At 43.3% G+C, this 17,301-nt stretch overlaps 1 protein-coding gene across 1 annotated transcript in view; it reads right to left on the reverse strand.

The window, feature by feature from the left end:
• Positions 1 to 17,301, reverse strand: part of LOC310753767 (inositol polyphosphate 5-phosphatase OCRL-like) — a gene marked incomplete at both ends in the record, with an annotated part of 157,688 nt that overhangs the window by 56,373 nt on the left and 84,014 nt on the right.

The following is a 17,301-nucleotide window of genomic DNA, read 5'->3' on the forward strand; positions in this document are numbered from 1 at the left end:
TTGAAGGAAGTCTGCAATGAGATCTTGGAAGGGAAAAGGGCACCAGAATCGTGGAAAGAGGCCTATATTATAGCACCTATACTGTTTTCAAATCCTTGGCCTACCCCCATCCCCTGGAGATTCTTCTTCATAAAACTCCAAGAAATATTGTCAAAGGCTTTCTCCGTGTCCACAAATATCAAAACTGCTTTAGTATTTATGTTCACTTCTAACTTTTCCAAAATGTCAATTATATTCCTTACATTGTCTGACATATGTCTTCTCGGGAGAAAGCCCGCTTGGTCCCTATGAATCTCCTCCATCAAAACTTTTTTCAATCTCTTAGCCAAAATGTCAGCAAAGATTTTATAATCCACATTTAGTAACGAAATAGTGCGGTAGTTCTTAAGTTGATTCTTTTCAGTCTCAGTCTTCGGTATAAGTGTAATATAAGCTTCTTTCCACGTTTCTGGTGCCCTTTTCCCCTCCAAAATTTCATTGCAGACTTCCTTCATAGGTTGTAATAGCCACTCCTTCAACATTTTATAGTATCTGGAAGTGAGCCCGTCCGGTCCCGGGGACTTGCCCAGTTGCATGTTTTGAATGGCACCTTCTATTTCCTGCTCAGTTATTTTCTGGTTCAAAACTATTTTACTTTCATGAGAATTTTTTTGTAATCCATAAGTCTTAAGAAATTTGTCTATGTCCATTTCTTTCTGCGACCCTTGTGTGTATAATTGTTTAAATTATCTCTGGAAGCAATTTCTAATCTCATTTGGCTTACATATATTCTTTCCTTCCACTTCTAGATTTGTAACTGTATTTAATTTTTGTCTTTTCCTCATTTGCCAAGCCAATAGTTTACCACATTTGTCTGCAGATTCAAATGTCTTTTGTCTCATTTGTTTAATTTTCCATTCTATTTCTTGATTCATCAGTTCCATATATTGTATTTGGTGTAATTTGATTTCTCTCAAAATCTCTTTGGACTTTGGTTTTGATCTTAGTTTCCTTTCCCCTTCTTTTATCTTCTCCAAAATCTTATCTTTTTTCTCATTTTGGCTTCTCTTTTTTATTGCGTTTTGTTGTATCAAGAATCCTCGCATAACGGCTTTACTTGCATCCCAGATTACTCTTTTTTCAACATTGGTATTCATGTTTATTTCAAAATAGTCTCTCAATGTTTTTTGGGCCTTTTTATACACTTCTTCATCTCTAAATAAAGTGTCATTCATCCTCCATCTGAAGGAGCCAGTTGTTATTTGCTTCATCTCCATTCTTACTGCGTTGTGGTCGGAGCAAGTTTTTGGGCAGATTTCCACTTTCTTTATCTTTGATGCCATTCCTCTAGTAACCCAAATTTGGTCGATTCTGGTCCATGTCATTTTGGCTTCAGAAAAGAAAGTTCCCTCTCTTTCAAGAGGATTCTTTGTTCTCCAAATGTCAATCAGGTCCATATTGTCAGTCATTTCAAAAAAAGTTTTTGGTAGTCTTCCATCCTTAGTAAGTACCTGTCTTTGTGCTTTGTCCATATTTGTAGACACTACTCCATTCATGTCTCCCATCAAAATTAGATTATAGTCCAGATAGTCCAACAAAGTCTCATGCAACTTCTTGAAGAATTCAGATTTCCCCTCATTCGGTGCATAAATTCCTACAATCAAAAATTTCTCTCCTTGGACTTGAATTTCAATTGCCAGGAATCTTCAAAAATTAATTTCGGTAGCAATTTTTCCTTTGCATATATCACGACTCCTCTTTTTTTAACTTTGTCAGATGAAATAAATTCTTGTCCCAATCTTTTATTCACCAATATTTTCCTGTGTAACCTCATCACATGTGTTTCTTGTAAACAAATCAAGTCCAATTGTTCTTTCTTCAATATATGAAAAACAGCTTTCCTCTTTCGAGGCATATTCAAACCATTACAATTCCAGCTTAGAAGTTGCAGAGCCATGATGAGACTATTTACTTACTCCTGCTGCTCCAAGTAGTTGTTCTTCCTCTGTCAGTGGTTTCAACCCAAATGACAAGTTTGATATGTCTGATATGTCCAGTGTTCCTTTTCCCAATGGCATCAGTTCCTCCCCAGATTCCACCTCCTTCTGAAGATCCTCTTCGTGGTCTCTCAAGAATTTGTCTTTATCACTCAGTGTCCTTATTCTTATCTTCCTTCCTTTGTATTTAAAAGATAGGCTTTGTGGAAATTCCCACCTGAAGAATATCTTGTTTTTTTTCAGTAAAACAACCAGATCTCTGTAGTAGGTTCTTACATCCAAAATATGCTTCGGGATATCTTTGAAGATCTCCACATAAGAATTTTCAATCTCCAAGGTTTTTTGGTAGTGCAAATTCAAAATTTTATCCCTTTCTTCTTTTGATCTTAATGTTATCAAGCAGTCTCTTGCCTTATTCTTCCTTTGTCTTGTACCGAGCCTAAATGCACTCACTATCTTGAATTCATCCTTCTCAAGGCCCTGTTGCCAAAAGTCCAGGAATTCTTTTGTCAGGAAGTCCGCCAGGTTATCTCTCTCACTTTCCGGAACTGATCTGATCCTTAAGTTTCTCTCTTTTCTTTGCAATTCGATCATAGACAAAGTCAGATCATGATCCTCCAATTTCTTAATGACCGGTGGTATCCTCTCCTGGGTGGCAGCGGCAATTTCCTTTGCTTCCTCAGCAATCTTTCGAGTTGTAGCCGAGTCCTCCAAAAGTCTTACAATAGTCTCTGTATTAGAATTTACCTTCTTTCCCAATTCATCAATACTTTTCGTGTTCAGGTCAATTTTTGCTGAGACCTCAGCCACTTGTTTATTAGTTTCCGCAACTTGTTTACTTGTCTCTGTTCCCTGCTTCGTTAAGTATTCCAAAGATACATTAATTTTGCCAAGTGCCTGTGCCAGAGCATCTTCTGTTGACATAGCTCTTACTTTTGTTTGAGCGGCAGCAGCTGCACCCGTGCCTCCGGATGTTGAAGCTCTCCGCTGGTGGGAAATATCAGTCTTGTATTGTCTACCAGATCTTAAGCTTCTTTCTTCAGATTTCCCCTTTTCTTTATCCATAACACTCTCATTCAGAGCCAAGGTCACGTCCTACACTTGTACTTTTGTTTTAGAAAGGAAATTTCCACTGGCTCTCACTTCTAGTGGCTTAGTTGTTATTGTTGCAACAAAGTCTCCACTAGGGGGAAAGGTTCCAACTTCACTTTGTAATTTTATAACCAATGTCTCTTTAAAAACCCCCTTTTCTCCAATTAGCCACAGTTTCCAATTTATCTTCAATGCTATTTTATGTAAAAGTCCATCCAAAGACACTGTATCTTTACACAGAGTTACTGCTACAAACAATCCCAATGTGCTGACAGTCCACCATTCAGTTTCCCTGTCAAGGCAGTCCGACTCCAGAGATCAAGGCAGCGGATGTTCTTTTTAAATTCGTTCCTTTCTTACAGGCATAAAAAGTTCAATTTCCACCCCCCTCCGCTCCTGCCAAACGGTGGGGAGAAATGCTCTTCCAAACGATAGATTACTAATTTCACAAAAGTATTCACTCTTAAGTTACAGCTTACAGTCACTTTGCTTTAGATTGTCTACACAACGGGAAGGCAGACTTCCTTTTTGTACCTTTCCCGTGCTAGTGCCAAAATTCTTGTTAATTTGCTTTCAATTTAAATCCGTTAATCCTACTCACGAGTAGTTGCTTTTAAGTCCAAATTCTTGGGAAGAAATCAGCGCTCTCCGATCATGGCGATGCGGCTTCACTCAACAGGCTGGGTAGACGACCCTCAGCACCGCGCCGCTCACCTGCTGCCGCTCCGAAGCCTTTAAAAAGGCTCCTTTGCGGTTTTGGGGGGGCGCAAAAGGTGCCCGCCAGGTCTCCTCGTTCACAGGCTTCCGCACCTGTGATTTTTAGGGGTCCCCGCTTCGCCGTAGCGGCAGGACCCGAACCCGCTGAGCAGACTTCCCCCAGAGCTCGGGGGGAAATCCGCCATTAATCGCTGGCGCTGACCGGAAGTCCCGGGGCAGGAAAGTTAAGGGACCAACTGCTTGATGCTGCGAAGGTGGAAAAATGTCGCCTTGGCTGTTGCTGTAACCTGCACCTCCATGGAAAGGGAGGCGTCAAGGATTACACCCAAACTCTTAACAGAAGGCAATGGCACTAATTGGACCCCGCAAGAGAAGGGAGTTGGTCCCTCATCCCCATGCCATCCCAACCCAGCCATAGGACCTCTGTCTTCGAAGGATTTAGTTTCAATCAGCTCCCACAAAACCATCCAGCCACAGCTTCCAAGCATCTGCTCAGTGTGTCCGGGCCGAGTCGGTGCGGCCATCCATCAGCAGGTAGAGCTAAGTGTCATCAGCATATTGGTGACAGCCCAGCCCAAAGCTTCGGACAATCTGGGCAAGGGGGCGCATAAAGATGTTAAAAAGCATTGGGGAGAGGTTTGCGCCCTGCGGCACTCCACACACCAAGGAGTGGCACGACAACATCTCCCTCCCTAGCGCCACCCTCTGTCCCCGACCAGAGATAAAAAAGCACAGCCATTTACGGGCTATGCCCTGTATCCCCACGTCGGCAAGGCGGTGGTCCAGAAGATCATGATTGACCATGTCAAAGACTGCTGACAAATCTAAAAGAATCAGCAGTCCTGACCCGCCTTGATCCAGTTGTCTACGTAGATCATCTGTTAGGGCAACCAGAGCCGTCTCAGTCCCGAAACCAGGACGGAACCCGGACTGAAATGGACCTAAAGCCGATATTTCCTCCAGAAACCTACCAAGCTGATCAGCAACCGCTCTCTCAATTACCTTACCCAGATATGGAAGATTTGAAACTGGCTGGTAATTGGATAGGTCTAAAGGATCTAGTGAAGTTTTTCTTTTTTTATATATAAATTTTTTATTGGTTTTTCAACACATATTAAAAGACAATACAGCACAATACATAGACAAACAAACATATAAACATGTATAATTTCTTGACCTTTCTTTCCTAAAACCTTCTTTCAGCGACTTCCCCATACCTCCCCTTTCTGCATCCCTGTTTTAAATCATTCCAGCAACCCCTAATTTCAATTTCTTGTATCACTTTCTTTAACTCTTTTTTTTTCCATGTCCAATTGTTTGTCACTGCAATTCTATTTTGCATTACCCAAGACATTTTAACATTCATTAATTTTACAGCAATTCTTAAGATAAACTTTAAATTTCTTCCAGTCTTCCTCCACCGTCTCTTTCCCTTGGTCACGGATTCTGCCAGTCATCTCCGCCAGTCCCATGTAGTCGATCACCTTGGTCTGCCATTCTTCCAGTGTGGGTAGTTCTTGTGTCTTCCAATACTTTGCTAAAAGTACTCTTGCTGCTGTTGTAGCATACATAAAAAACATCCTATCTTTCCTTGACACCAATTGGCCTACCATGCCCAGGAGGAAAGCTTCTGGTTTCTTCACGAAAGTGCATTTAAGCACCTTTTTCATTTCATTATAAATCATTTCCCAGAAGACCTTAATCCTAGGGCACGTCCACCAAAGGTGGTAAAAGGTACCTTCAGTTTCCTTACATTTCCAACATTTGTTATTGGGCGTGTGGTAAATTTTTGCCAGCTTGACTGGGGTCATGTACCACCTATATATCATTTTCATAATGTTCTCTCTTAAGGCATTACATGCCGTGAACTTTATACCGGTGGTCCATAACTGTTCCCAGTCAGCAAACATGATGTTATGACCAATGTCTTGTGCCCATTTAATCATAGCTGATTTAACCGTCTCATCCTGTGTATTCCATTTCAACAGCAAGTTATACATTCTTGACAGATTCTTAGTATTGGGTTCCAATAGCTCTGTTTCTAATTTTGACCTCTCCACCTGGAAGCCAATTTTCCTGTCCAGTTTGAAAACTTCATTTATCTGATAGTAATGAAGCCAATCTCTTACTTTTGACTTCAATTTCTCATAGCTCTGCAATTTCACTTTTCCCTCCTCATGTTCTATAATTTCCCAATATTTTGGCCATTTGGGTTCCATATTAAGTTTTTTCACTTCCTTAGCTTCCATTGGTGACAACCACCTGGGGGTTTTGTTTTCCAACAAATCTTTGTACCGAATCCAAACATTATATAATGCTTTCCTAACAATATGGTTTTTGAAACCTTGATGAGTTTTAACCTTGTCATACCATATATATGCATGCCAGCCAAATCTGTTATTGAACCCTTCCAGATCCAAAATGTCTGTGTTTTCAAGAAGCAGCCAACTTTTCAGCCAGCAGAAAGCCGCTGATTCATAATACAACTTTAAGTCCGGCAGGGCAAACCCCCTCTTTCTTTTGCATCAGTTAGTATCTTAAATTTTATTCTGGGCTTTTTGCCCTGCCAGACAAATCTAGATATATCTTTTTGCCACCTCTTGAAACAATCCATTTTGTCCAAAATCTGCAATGTTTGAAACAAAAACAACATTCTCGGCAAGACATTCATCTTAATAACAGCAATTCAGCCTAACAAGGAAAGTCTCAAATTTGACCATACTTCTAAATCTTTCTTAACTTCTGACCAACATTTCTCATAGTTATCTTTAAATAAATTCACATTCTTAGATGTCAAATTAATCCCCAGGTATTTCACCTTCTTTGCTACCATTAAACCAGTTTCACTCTGAAACCTCTCTCTTTCAACCACTGTTAGATTTTTATCCAATACTTTCGTTTTCTGTTTGTTCAGCTTAAATCCTGCTACTTGACCAAATACTTGTATTAGTTCTAAAACTCTTTTCGTACTAGTGTCTGGCTCTTGTAATGTTAAAACTAGATCATCTGCAAATGCTCTCAGTTTATACTGTTTAGCTCCGACCTGAATCCCTTTAACCAGCTGGTCCTCTCTAATCATGTTTAATAAGACCTCCAGGACCGATATAAAAAGTAGTGGGGATATTGGGCATCCTTGTCGTGTCCCTTTCTCAATAGGAAATTCTTCTGTAACCACATTATTTACAATCAATTTTGCTTTTTGTTCAGAATAAATTGCACTTATACCATTTTCAAAACCTTGGCCTACCCCCATCCCTTGGAGATTCTTTTTCATAAAATTCCAAGAAATATTGTCAAAGGCTTTCTCCGCATCCACAAATATTAATACTGCCTTGGTATTAATATTAACTTCCAGTAACTCCATAATGTCTATTATGTTTCTCACATTGTCTGACAAGTGTCTTCCTGGGAGAAAGCCCGCTTGGTCTTTATGAATCTCCCCCACCAAAACTCTTTTCAGTCTTTTTGCTAAAATGTCTGCAAAAATTTTGTAATCCACATTAAGTAATGATATAGGGCGGTGGTTCTTAACCTGGTTCTTCTCAGTCTCTGACTTTGGTATAAGTGTAATATATGCTTCTTTCCACGATTCAGGTGCCTTCTTCCCCTCTAAGATTTCGTTACAGACCTCCTTCAACAGTTGTATAAGCCATTCTTTCAAAGCTTTATAATATCTGGAGGTCAGTCCATCAGGTCCTGGAGATTTTCCCAATTGCATATTTTGAATGGCTCCCTCAATTTCTTGATCAGTTATCTTCTGATTCAAAGTCACTTTACTTTGTTCAGAAATTTTTTGTAATCCATATTTTTTAAGAAATTCTTCTATTTCTTTTTCATTCACCGGCCCTTGTGCATAAAGTCTCCTGAAATAACTCTGAAAGCAGTTTCTGATCTCATTTGGTTTATAAATGTTTTTTCCTTCCACTTCTAAATTTGTAACCGTATTCTGTTTTTGTCTCTTCTTCAGTTGCCATGCCAAAAATTTCCCACATTTGTCTGCCGATTCAAATGTCTTTTGTCTCATTTGTTTTATTTTCCATTCTATCTCTTGATTCATCAGTTCCATATATTGTCTCTGGTAGAACTTGATTTCTCTCAAGATTTCATGTGACTTTGGTTTAGATCTCAATCTTTTTTCTCCTTCTTTTATCTTTTCCAGGATCTTATCCTTCTTCTCATTCTGTCTCTTTCTTTTTATGGCATTCTGTTGTATTAAAAATCCTCGCATGACAGCTTTACTTGCGTCCCAAATTACTCTTTTTTCCACTTCTGTTCTCAGATTTATCTCAAAGTAGTCCTTTACCACTTTCTGGGCCTTTTTATAGACCTCTTCGTCTCTAAATAGGGAGTCATTCATCCTCCATCTAAAGGAGCCAGCTGTTGTTGGGTTCATCTCCATCTTTACAGCATTATGGTCGGAGCAAGTCTTTGGGCAGATTTCCACTTTCTTAATCTTTGATGCCATCCCACTAGTTATCCATATTTGGTCGATTCTAGTCCATGTCATTTTTGCTTCAGAGAAGAAAGTTCCCTCTCTTTCAAGAGGGTTCCTTGTTCTCCAGATGTCAATCAGATTCATATTGTCAGTCATTTCAAAAAAGGTCTTAGGTAATCTCCCATCCTTGGAGATCACCTGTTTTTGTGCTTTGTCCATATTTGTAGAAACCACTCCATTCATGTCTCCCATTAAAATTACATTATAATCCAAAAAGTCTATTAATGTCTCATGCAATTTCTTAAAAAATTCTGACTTCCCTTCATTTGGTGCATAAACTCCTATTATCAATAATTTTTCTCCTTGAACTTGAATTTCAATTGCCAAATACCTTCCTTGTTCATCTTTAAATATTAATTTAGGGGCCAACTTTTCCTTTGCATAAATCACCACTCCTCTTTTCTTCACTTTGTCCGATGAAATGAATTCTTGTCCTAATCTTTTGTTAATAAGTAATTTTCGATGTACTCTAGTCACATGGGTTTCTTGTAAACAAATCAAGTCCAATTGTTCTTTTTTTAAGATATGAAAAACCTCTCGTCTCTTTCTAGGAAGATTGAGGCCATTACAATTCCAACTTAGAAATTGCAGAGACATCTTGTTCTTTATTTGGTTACCCCTCCAACAGCTCCAAGAAGATCGTCTTCTGTTGATTTTTTAGCTCCAAAAGATAAATTGGAAATATCTGGTAAATCCTCTAGGTCCGTAGGTTCCGCCGTTCCCTTCAGAAGATCCTCCTCATTCCTTGTCAGAAACTGTTCTTTGTCTTGCACTGTTTTAATCTTAATTTTCTTTCCTTTGTAGTTAAAAGACAGGCCTTGTGGGAACTCCCATCTGAATAGTATGTTGTTCTTTCTCAATAGAGTGACCAAATCCTTGTAATAGGTCCTCACTTCCGGTCGGCGCCAGCGCTAATGGCCGCCTCCTGCTGAGCTCTGCTCAGGGAGGCTTCTTCACGAGTTTGGGTCTGACCGCTACGGCGAAGCGGGGACCCCTAAAATCTCAGGCGCGGAAGCCTGAGAGCAAGGAGGCTCGGTGGGCACCTTAAGCGCCCCCCCTTACTGCAAAGGAGTCTTTTTAAAGGCTCCGGAGCGGCATCGGGGAGCGCGGTGCTGAGAGCCGCTACCCAGCCCGTGGAGTGAAGCCGCGTCGCCATTGACAGAGAGCGCCGATTCCTTCCTGACATTTGGAACTTAAATTGGACAACCGTGAGTAAGATTGAACAACAAATCTAAAAGGAAACAATTTGAAATTGGCTGAAAACGGAGAAGGCAAAAAGTAAGGAAGTCTGCCTTCCTCGGACTGCATGTAAATAAAGCAACGGACAGGAAGCTGCAATTTGACAGAAAGCAGCCTTAAAATTGACGGACTCTGACATTGGACTTAAATCCCCCCCTTAGCAGGCAGGGGCAGGGGGGGAAGATTGGTGATTTGTTTTACCTGCATGAAAGAAGCTTAGAAGGGGAAAGTTCTGCCGTTTTAAACCCTTGGGGAGGACTGCTTGGAAAGCGAGCCACCGGGACTGAGAACTGTCATTCGATTTGCTACAAAGTAGGCGCTTTGCCTTGGATAAACTAAAGACACTATTTGTTACAAGTTTGGCACTTTGGAAAGATACAATTTGATATTTTGGAAATTACCGGACAATTGGTTGCTACTTTTGTTTACCTCTGAAGGGAACTTTCGTTCCTTTGTATTTGGAACTTTGAGTTGCTCCATCTAGAGGCTGTAGGAATATAGCCACTATTTTTTTACTGTAAGGAACAGACTTGTGGAATTTCCCAGCTGAAAGTGATTCTCGTGGGAAAGACCTTGGGATATGAGTGGCCCAACAGAGGAGAGATTAACAAGGGCTAAGAGCAAAGTTGAACAAAAGAGAAGAGGCTCAATCATAAACCCAACTGCACCTGCTTCAACTCCCTCCATGGATACAGTAACAATAACAAAGGCATTGGTTAAAATAAATGAAACTCTGGAAGTCTTAACAAAGCAGAGCACTGAAAATTCCAAACAGTTGAATGAATTATCAACAAAATTGGACCTGAATACAGAGACTATAAATAAATTAGTTCAAGAAAATGAGATAACTAGAAAGATCGCAGAGGAGGCAAAAACTTCGGCAGAGGAGGCAAAAATTTCTGCAGGAAACACACAGGAAAAGATAGTACCAGTCTGTAAAAAGCTGGAAGAACATGATGCTGCCCTGTCTTTAATGGAACTACAGAGGAAAAGTAAAAATTTGAGATTGAGATTTATTCCAGAAAATGAAAAGGACAATTTGATAGACTATCTTACAAAAGAATTTCTGGACTTTTGGCAGGACAGCTTAAAAGAGGAGGAATTTAAGATAACAACTGCTTTCAGACTGGGAAGGAGACAGAACAGAAAGAGCCCAAGAGATTGCCTGATAACTTTGAGATCTCAGGAGGAGAGAGACAAGATATTGAATTTACACTTTCAAACAGCCCTTGAGATTGAAGATTCTCGTGTGCAGATCTTTAAAGATATCCCTAAATAGTGAAGTTTTTCTTTAAGAGCAGACACACCACTGCTTCCTTCGTGTCCCCTGGGAATGTCCTCATGCCAAGGGACAAATTGATAATTTCAACCAGGGGGGTCCGTGCAACATCTGGGCATGCCCTAATCAGCCAAGACGGGCACGGATCGAGGAGGCAGGTGGTGGGCCTACCAGCTTGGAGGAATCTATCCACATCAGCAGGGAGTAGCCAATTGAAATGGTCCAACACTGGACCCGAAGACAGTCAAGGGGCCTCCAGTTCAGTCACTGTATCTAAATTGGCAGGGAGGTCATGGCGGAGCAACAGGACTTTCTCCGCAAAAAAGCTCGTGAATACCTCACAGCTGTGGGTCAAATTTGTGCTTAAATTTGGTTGTCCTCCTAAGGACATTATCGACCTAATTATTCTAAAAAGTTGTGCCGGGCGAGAGCTAGCGGATGCAATGGAAGCTGGAAAGTAAGATTTCTTAGCAGCTTGCATAGCCATCTCATAGGCTTTCATAAGTGTCCTATAAGATGTTCTTGAAGCTCTGTCACGAGTCCGTCGCCATTCAGTGGTGCCTCACAAGACGAAAAGAATCCGTTCCGCGAGTCTCTTCGTCTTGCGGTTTTTTCGTCTTGCGAAGCAAGCCCATTAGCGGCTTAGCGGATTAGCACTATTAGCGGGCTTAGCGGATCAGCTGATAAGCGGCTTAGCTGCTTAGCGGATGAGCTGATAAGTGGCTTAGCGGCTTAGCGGATCAGCTGTTCAGCGGCTTAGCGGATCAGCTGATAAGCGGCTTAGCGATCAGCTGATAAGCGGCTTAGCAGCTTAGCGGATCAGCTGTTAAGCGGCTTAGCGGCTTAGCGGATCAGCTGATAAGCGGCTTAGCAGCTTGGGAAAAAGGGGGGGGAAAGGAAAAAAACCCCGCAGGAACTCGCAAGACATTTTCGTCTTGCGAAGCAAGCCCATAGGAAATTCGTTTTGCGAAGCACCTCCAAAACGGAAAACCCTTTCGTCTAGCGGGTTTTCCGTCTTGCGAGGCATTCGTCTTGCGGGGCACCACTGTACTCACTCTAGCTGTCTGAGATCCTGCTTCATTTTCCGGAGCACCTCAGTAAACCAAGGGGCCTGGTTTCGACGGGGTCGCAGAGGGCACTTAGGCGCGATCTCATCGATGGCTGCCAAGAGCTGGTTATTCCAGTCCTCAACAAGGTCATCTAATGAGTCGCCAGGAGGAGCAGGGTCCCGCAAGGCCTGACGGAATCTTTCAGGATCCATCAGCCTTTGCGGGCGAGCCCAAATAGGCTCACCACCCGAGCAGGGGAGGAGCGGGAAGTCAATCTTGGCTTTCAGAGCGTAGTGAACAGACCATGGCACTTCCACAGGGGGGAGCATGATCACATCTATGCCAGCACCAAAGATCAGATCCAGCGTGTGGCCTGCTTGATGAGTGGGGCCCAAAGCAAACTGGGAGAGCCCTAGTGTTGCCATGGAAGTCACTAGGTCCAGAGCCTGTGAGGAGGGGGCGGGATCGGCATGGACAGTGAAGTCTCCCAAAACCAATAAGCTTGGGAACTCCAAGGCCCAGCCCGCCGCCACCTCCAGCAGGTCTGACAGGGTGGCTGCCGGTGCGCTGGGTGGTCGGTACACCAGCCAGACAGCCAAGCTCTCCTTGGTGCCCCACACGATTGCCGGTGCTGGCAGAGCTCTGAAAGAGCAATCCTCCGGGATTAACAACGCTACTCCTCCCCCCCCTCCCGACCCACAGTCCGCGATTGATGGAGGACAGAGAAGCCTGGGGGTGTTATCTCATGTAGGGAGACTACTTCGCCTTCCCGTACCCAGGTCTCCGTCACGCAAGCCAGGTCAATCCCCTGCGAGACAAAAGAGTCACCCATGGTGGCGGTTTTGTTGCCTATGGACCTGGCATTGCACAACACCAATGACGGAGGTGGGTAATCCCTGCTCGCCCTACCCTCGTCCCTTGGGATGGGGCGCAGACTGGAAGGGGTTCGAGCATCACTGCATCTCAAAACCCTTCGCCGATAGTGATATCTAGCCCCACCGCCATTCCTCCCTAGCCCTTCAATAGTGGGAATCCCAGACCCCATACTAGCCTCCCCAATAGAGGGGTAACATCCCCTCACTGACAAGTCATCCCTGGGCCAGGACTCCTGGGTCAAAATGGTAAGGGGAAGAGGTGAAGTTTTGATAGGGTAAGTATCACTAGAAGATAAAACCCAACCAACCGCAACCCAAGCGGGGAGAGCGGTCCCATGGTGTTTCGTTAACTGTCAATCCCCCTCTCCCTCCTGGATTGATTGGAGGACTGTTGGTTCTATCTGTGGCTGTGGGAGTATTAATGAGGCATGTGCTATAAAATGTGGATCACTGGCCAACAAAGAGCCAGCTTCGAGTTTGGAAGATCTGTCCATCCTGTCTCTCCAGGAGTACAGTAGAGAAGGTTGATCATTCTGAAAAATTTATCATTCTGATACATTTTTGGAACATTAGGCAAAGGTCCAGATGTAGATTGGGTGCTGGATTTCTCCAGATTGTCAGCAACGTAGAGTTCTTTAGGTGTTGTTGCCATAGAAATGTCGGAGGCGCCAAATTCCTCATCTACTTCGGTGTCACTTGAAAAGGGAATAGGGAGTTGCACTGATGTCTTTCTGTGGGATAAGGAGCTGTTGGACCTCTTTAAATATTGTGCTCTAGGGTCTACATCACCAAAGGAAAACCTTATATTTTGGGTAGAAATCTCAGTCTTTATACTCATTAGCCTCTTCTTCAGGTCTTGTAAATCTAGGCTTACAGAATTCTTTTCTTCCTTCGGACAGTTAGTATTTCTAGCGTTAAGCTTGCTTTCCCTTGTCCTCATTAGCTTTGACTCTATGCAAGGAACCAATTGCCTCCTTGTTTCGTCCTTAAATACCCTCACTGGGCAGAGAGAGTGGAACCACCATAGAGTATCCTTTATCTCCATGAGTCAAGATGGGAGGGCTGATGACCTAAAGGTCATAAATAGGCGCGTGATGGTTCCCAAGGTAGGCAGGAAGTGGAAATTTTCTAGATCTCCATTTCGGTAATGGTAATTCAGGAGCTGAGACAAGGAGCTGAGACAAGGACATGCCATTTGGATAGGATTTAAAAAGATATTTCTACAAGCAAGGAGTTTGCCATTAGGGAGCATTAAAACATGCATTCCCTGCGAAATGGTGATTTGTTATTATGCAGATTAGTCTAAGTGAAGACTGTGATTGATTGCATACAAAGCAGCTTCCTAGACGCTGTAAACATACAGCGGCCATCAGGAGTCATTTTATAATGCATTATGTAGCACATGCTGCCCAATTGCTCCTCATGCTGTTCTCTCTTGGAGCAAGCAGGAGAAGCAAAGCACAAGGCCTTGGCACCACATCACGTCTGAACCCGGGACTGTGGCCTTATCATAATAAGCAACAATTGCCAGCCAATCTGAAGTCCCTGCTTATGGCTGGCCTGCTGACTGTGGCTTGTTAGGGAGCAACAAACCATGACCAGATGTAATGGGGAAAACAAAGCTCCCAGGTTTGTTTATCCTACTTGTGCCAGGAGCAAAGGGGGAGAAATGAAGCAATGGTCACAAGCATCTTGCAACCGTAAGTCAGAAAGTCGATGGTGATGTGTGAATACATAGATTACAACACCCTTGCACTCACCATGATTCAGAGTAGAGTAACTCAACAGGTAACGTTGAATACCAAGAGCTGTTGTGTTTTTCTGAAATCTGTTCAGGCAAAAAGTGTTCAGTACCAGATACACCTGCCCTGTGGTGCTGAAGATTTCTGTGTGAATTACAGAACATGAACTGGTTACTTGACTAGGAGCCAGGAGCACGTAAAAAGGGAGGGGGCACCTCACAAACATGAATTATATCTACATCACCAAAGGAAAACCACAAATAAACGCTGACAGTCCTTTAAGAACTCATTTCTTATTAAATGCAGCTCAATTGTGTTCAGATGTCTGTGACCCTGTCCTTGAGAAATGGCAGAGGTCACAAAACCTAGCAGAGAATTCTGCCAATTATTCCATCTGTTATTTGCATAGCCTATGGCTTTATTTATGTACCACAAAAGTAGTAGTGTAGTGTCCTGTGGGGGAGGTGTCCAGTCTCAAGTCAAACAAGAGCATGTAATAACCCATCTGAATATGGCAACTGTAAGCTCTGACTCACTTGCTAAATATTCTCCTATCCTTGTCATGGTATCACATGGCAATTGCTGCCTACCGTCAAGAACAGTCCATTATGCAGATGTAGTTTTGGTTACTGCATTTTGCTAACTTGGGTGCCCTTTTTCATCTGCCACCAGACAACTCACCCCCACCCCCCCAAAAAACCGATCACTGCAAGGATTCAGGAAACTGTGTAAGGGTCGAGGCACCCGAACACATAGTATTGCTAGAACTTTTATGCAACGACTAGACTGGTGAAGTGTTAGGTTCCATACAGCATCATTCAACAGTAGTGCTTGCTGTACCCCTCCAGTCTGGTGCGCATTAAGGATTCTGCACAGGAATTCAGTTTTTCCCATCACGACTCAAAGAAGTGACCTCCAAAATACATTGTGCAACTTTCTTGAATGGGTAAAATGCCTTCATGGTGACTGAAACACGAGGCAAAGCAGAGGTGGATTTAGGGCAGTGAAGCTCTTCCCCTGCACAGGATGTGGGGGCCAGAAGGGAGCCTTCCTGCCTCCTTCCCCAAGCCTAGTTAGTGCTCTCCCAGCTTTGGGAATGAGATGAGAGGGCTCTAGGACCCCACCAGAGCCTTGTGCATCCTTCCCCAAGCCTGACCCCTCCCCTGCCTGGCTTTTGGAAGGCACCAGGAGGGCACCATGTTACCAAGGTCCCTCCCTGGGCAAAGTGTCATTTGTTCTTTAGTAAGAGTGTCTGTGCAAACAGAACAGAAACGGTGATGGTAGGTGAAATATACTCAGAGTCGCAAAGTGATTTCATGCTCTTTATTCAGCTCGTAGTGGTGAGGAGGAATGAATGAAAGTCCCCTCAAAGCATCTGCTTTATATACATTATTTACACAATGGGCTGCACATGATTGGCTAATTCCGGAATTCTACTATAAGCCAATCAGGTTGTGGATTCACTTCTATCTGGAGCATGATTGGGTGGTTCCTGCCAACCAATCATACTGCTGCATTGTTCTAGGGACAATCAGACTGCTGCATTCTGAATCCTATTGTTCTAGGACCAATCAGACTGCTGCAGTTTGGATCCTATTCAACTCAGTACATAACAGTAGGGATGAATGGAAATGACCTTCCATTGAGCACTCTGTCTTAAGCTCCCCTCGAAAGCTGGGGGATGCATATAGGTTCTGGTAACACCAGACGCATTTGCACAGAGGATTTGATCCCCACAGCCCATGTTCACGGAGACAATGCCATCTGTGGAAGTCCTAACCATGCCACATGATTGCCAGGCTATGTGCAAGTCTAATATGGGGTGTGTGCAGCTAGGCCCCTGCAGTAGGCTGTGGGGAGACTAAGGAAGCCTCCCTTTTTAAAAAGGCGTTCAATCCAGTGCTGAACTGGAAGCGTAACACTGGCCCTCCAAGTTGTCACGGGTGAGGTTTCACTATGTTACGAGACTCCTTAAAATCGAATAAACAAGAAACATGGGGGGAAATATTATGAGACTCACCGCAGCCGATTAAGGCCTGGTGAGATGCTGCTGATTAGCTGGATAGCCCATGTTTTCTACCAACGGAAGATTGGCTGGCATACATTTAAGATACAGGTAGGTAGCCGTGTTGGTCTGCCGTAGTCGAAACAAAATAAAAAAATGCCTTCCAGTAGCACCTTAGAGACCAACTAAGTTTGTGATTGGTATGAGCTTTTGTGTGCTCATGTATCTGAAGAAGTGTGCATGCACACGAGAGCTCATACCAAGAACAAACTTAGTTGGTCTCTAAGGTGCTACTGGATAGGGACACGGGTGGTGCTGTGGGTAAAACCTCAGCACCTAGGACTTGCCGATCGCATGGTCAGCGGTTCGAATCCCCGCGGCGGGGTGAGCTCCCGTCGTTCGGTCCCAGCTCCTGCCCACCTAGCAGTTCGAAAGCACCCTTAAGTGCAAGTAGATAAATAGGTACCGTTTTATAGCGGGAAGGTAAATGGCGTTTCCGTGTGCTGCCCTGGTGCCGGTTCGCCGGAGCAGCTTCGTCACGCTGGCCACGTGACCCGGAAGTGTCTGCGGACAGCGCTGGCTCCCGGCCTCTAGAGTGAGATGAGCACACAACCCTAGAGTCTGTCAAGACTGGTCCGTACGGGCAGGGGTACCTTTACCTTTACCTTAAGGTGCTACTGGAAGGCATTTTTTATACATTTAAGAGAAAGTCTTTCATTTAAGAGTTATCAACATAAAACGTTTTAAAGCAATTAGACCTATTAGTACAGCAGCATCCCAAAGTTCAACAGGTCAAGCCATTCATAGTTCCACTATGACTACGTGACAGGGC

Source organism: Podarcis filfolensis (genome assembly GCF_964270895.1).
Source record: "Podarcis filfolensis genome assembly, chromosome: W".
NCBI lineage: Eukaryota > Metazoa > Chordata > Lepidosauria > Squamata > Lacertidae > Podarcis > Podarcis filfolensis.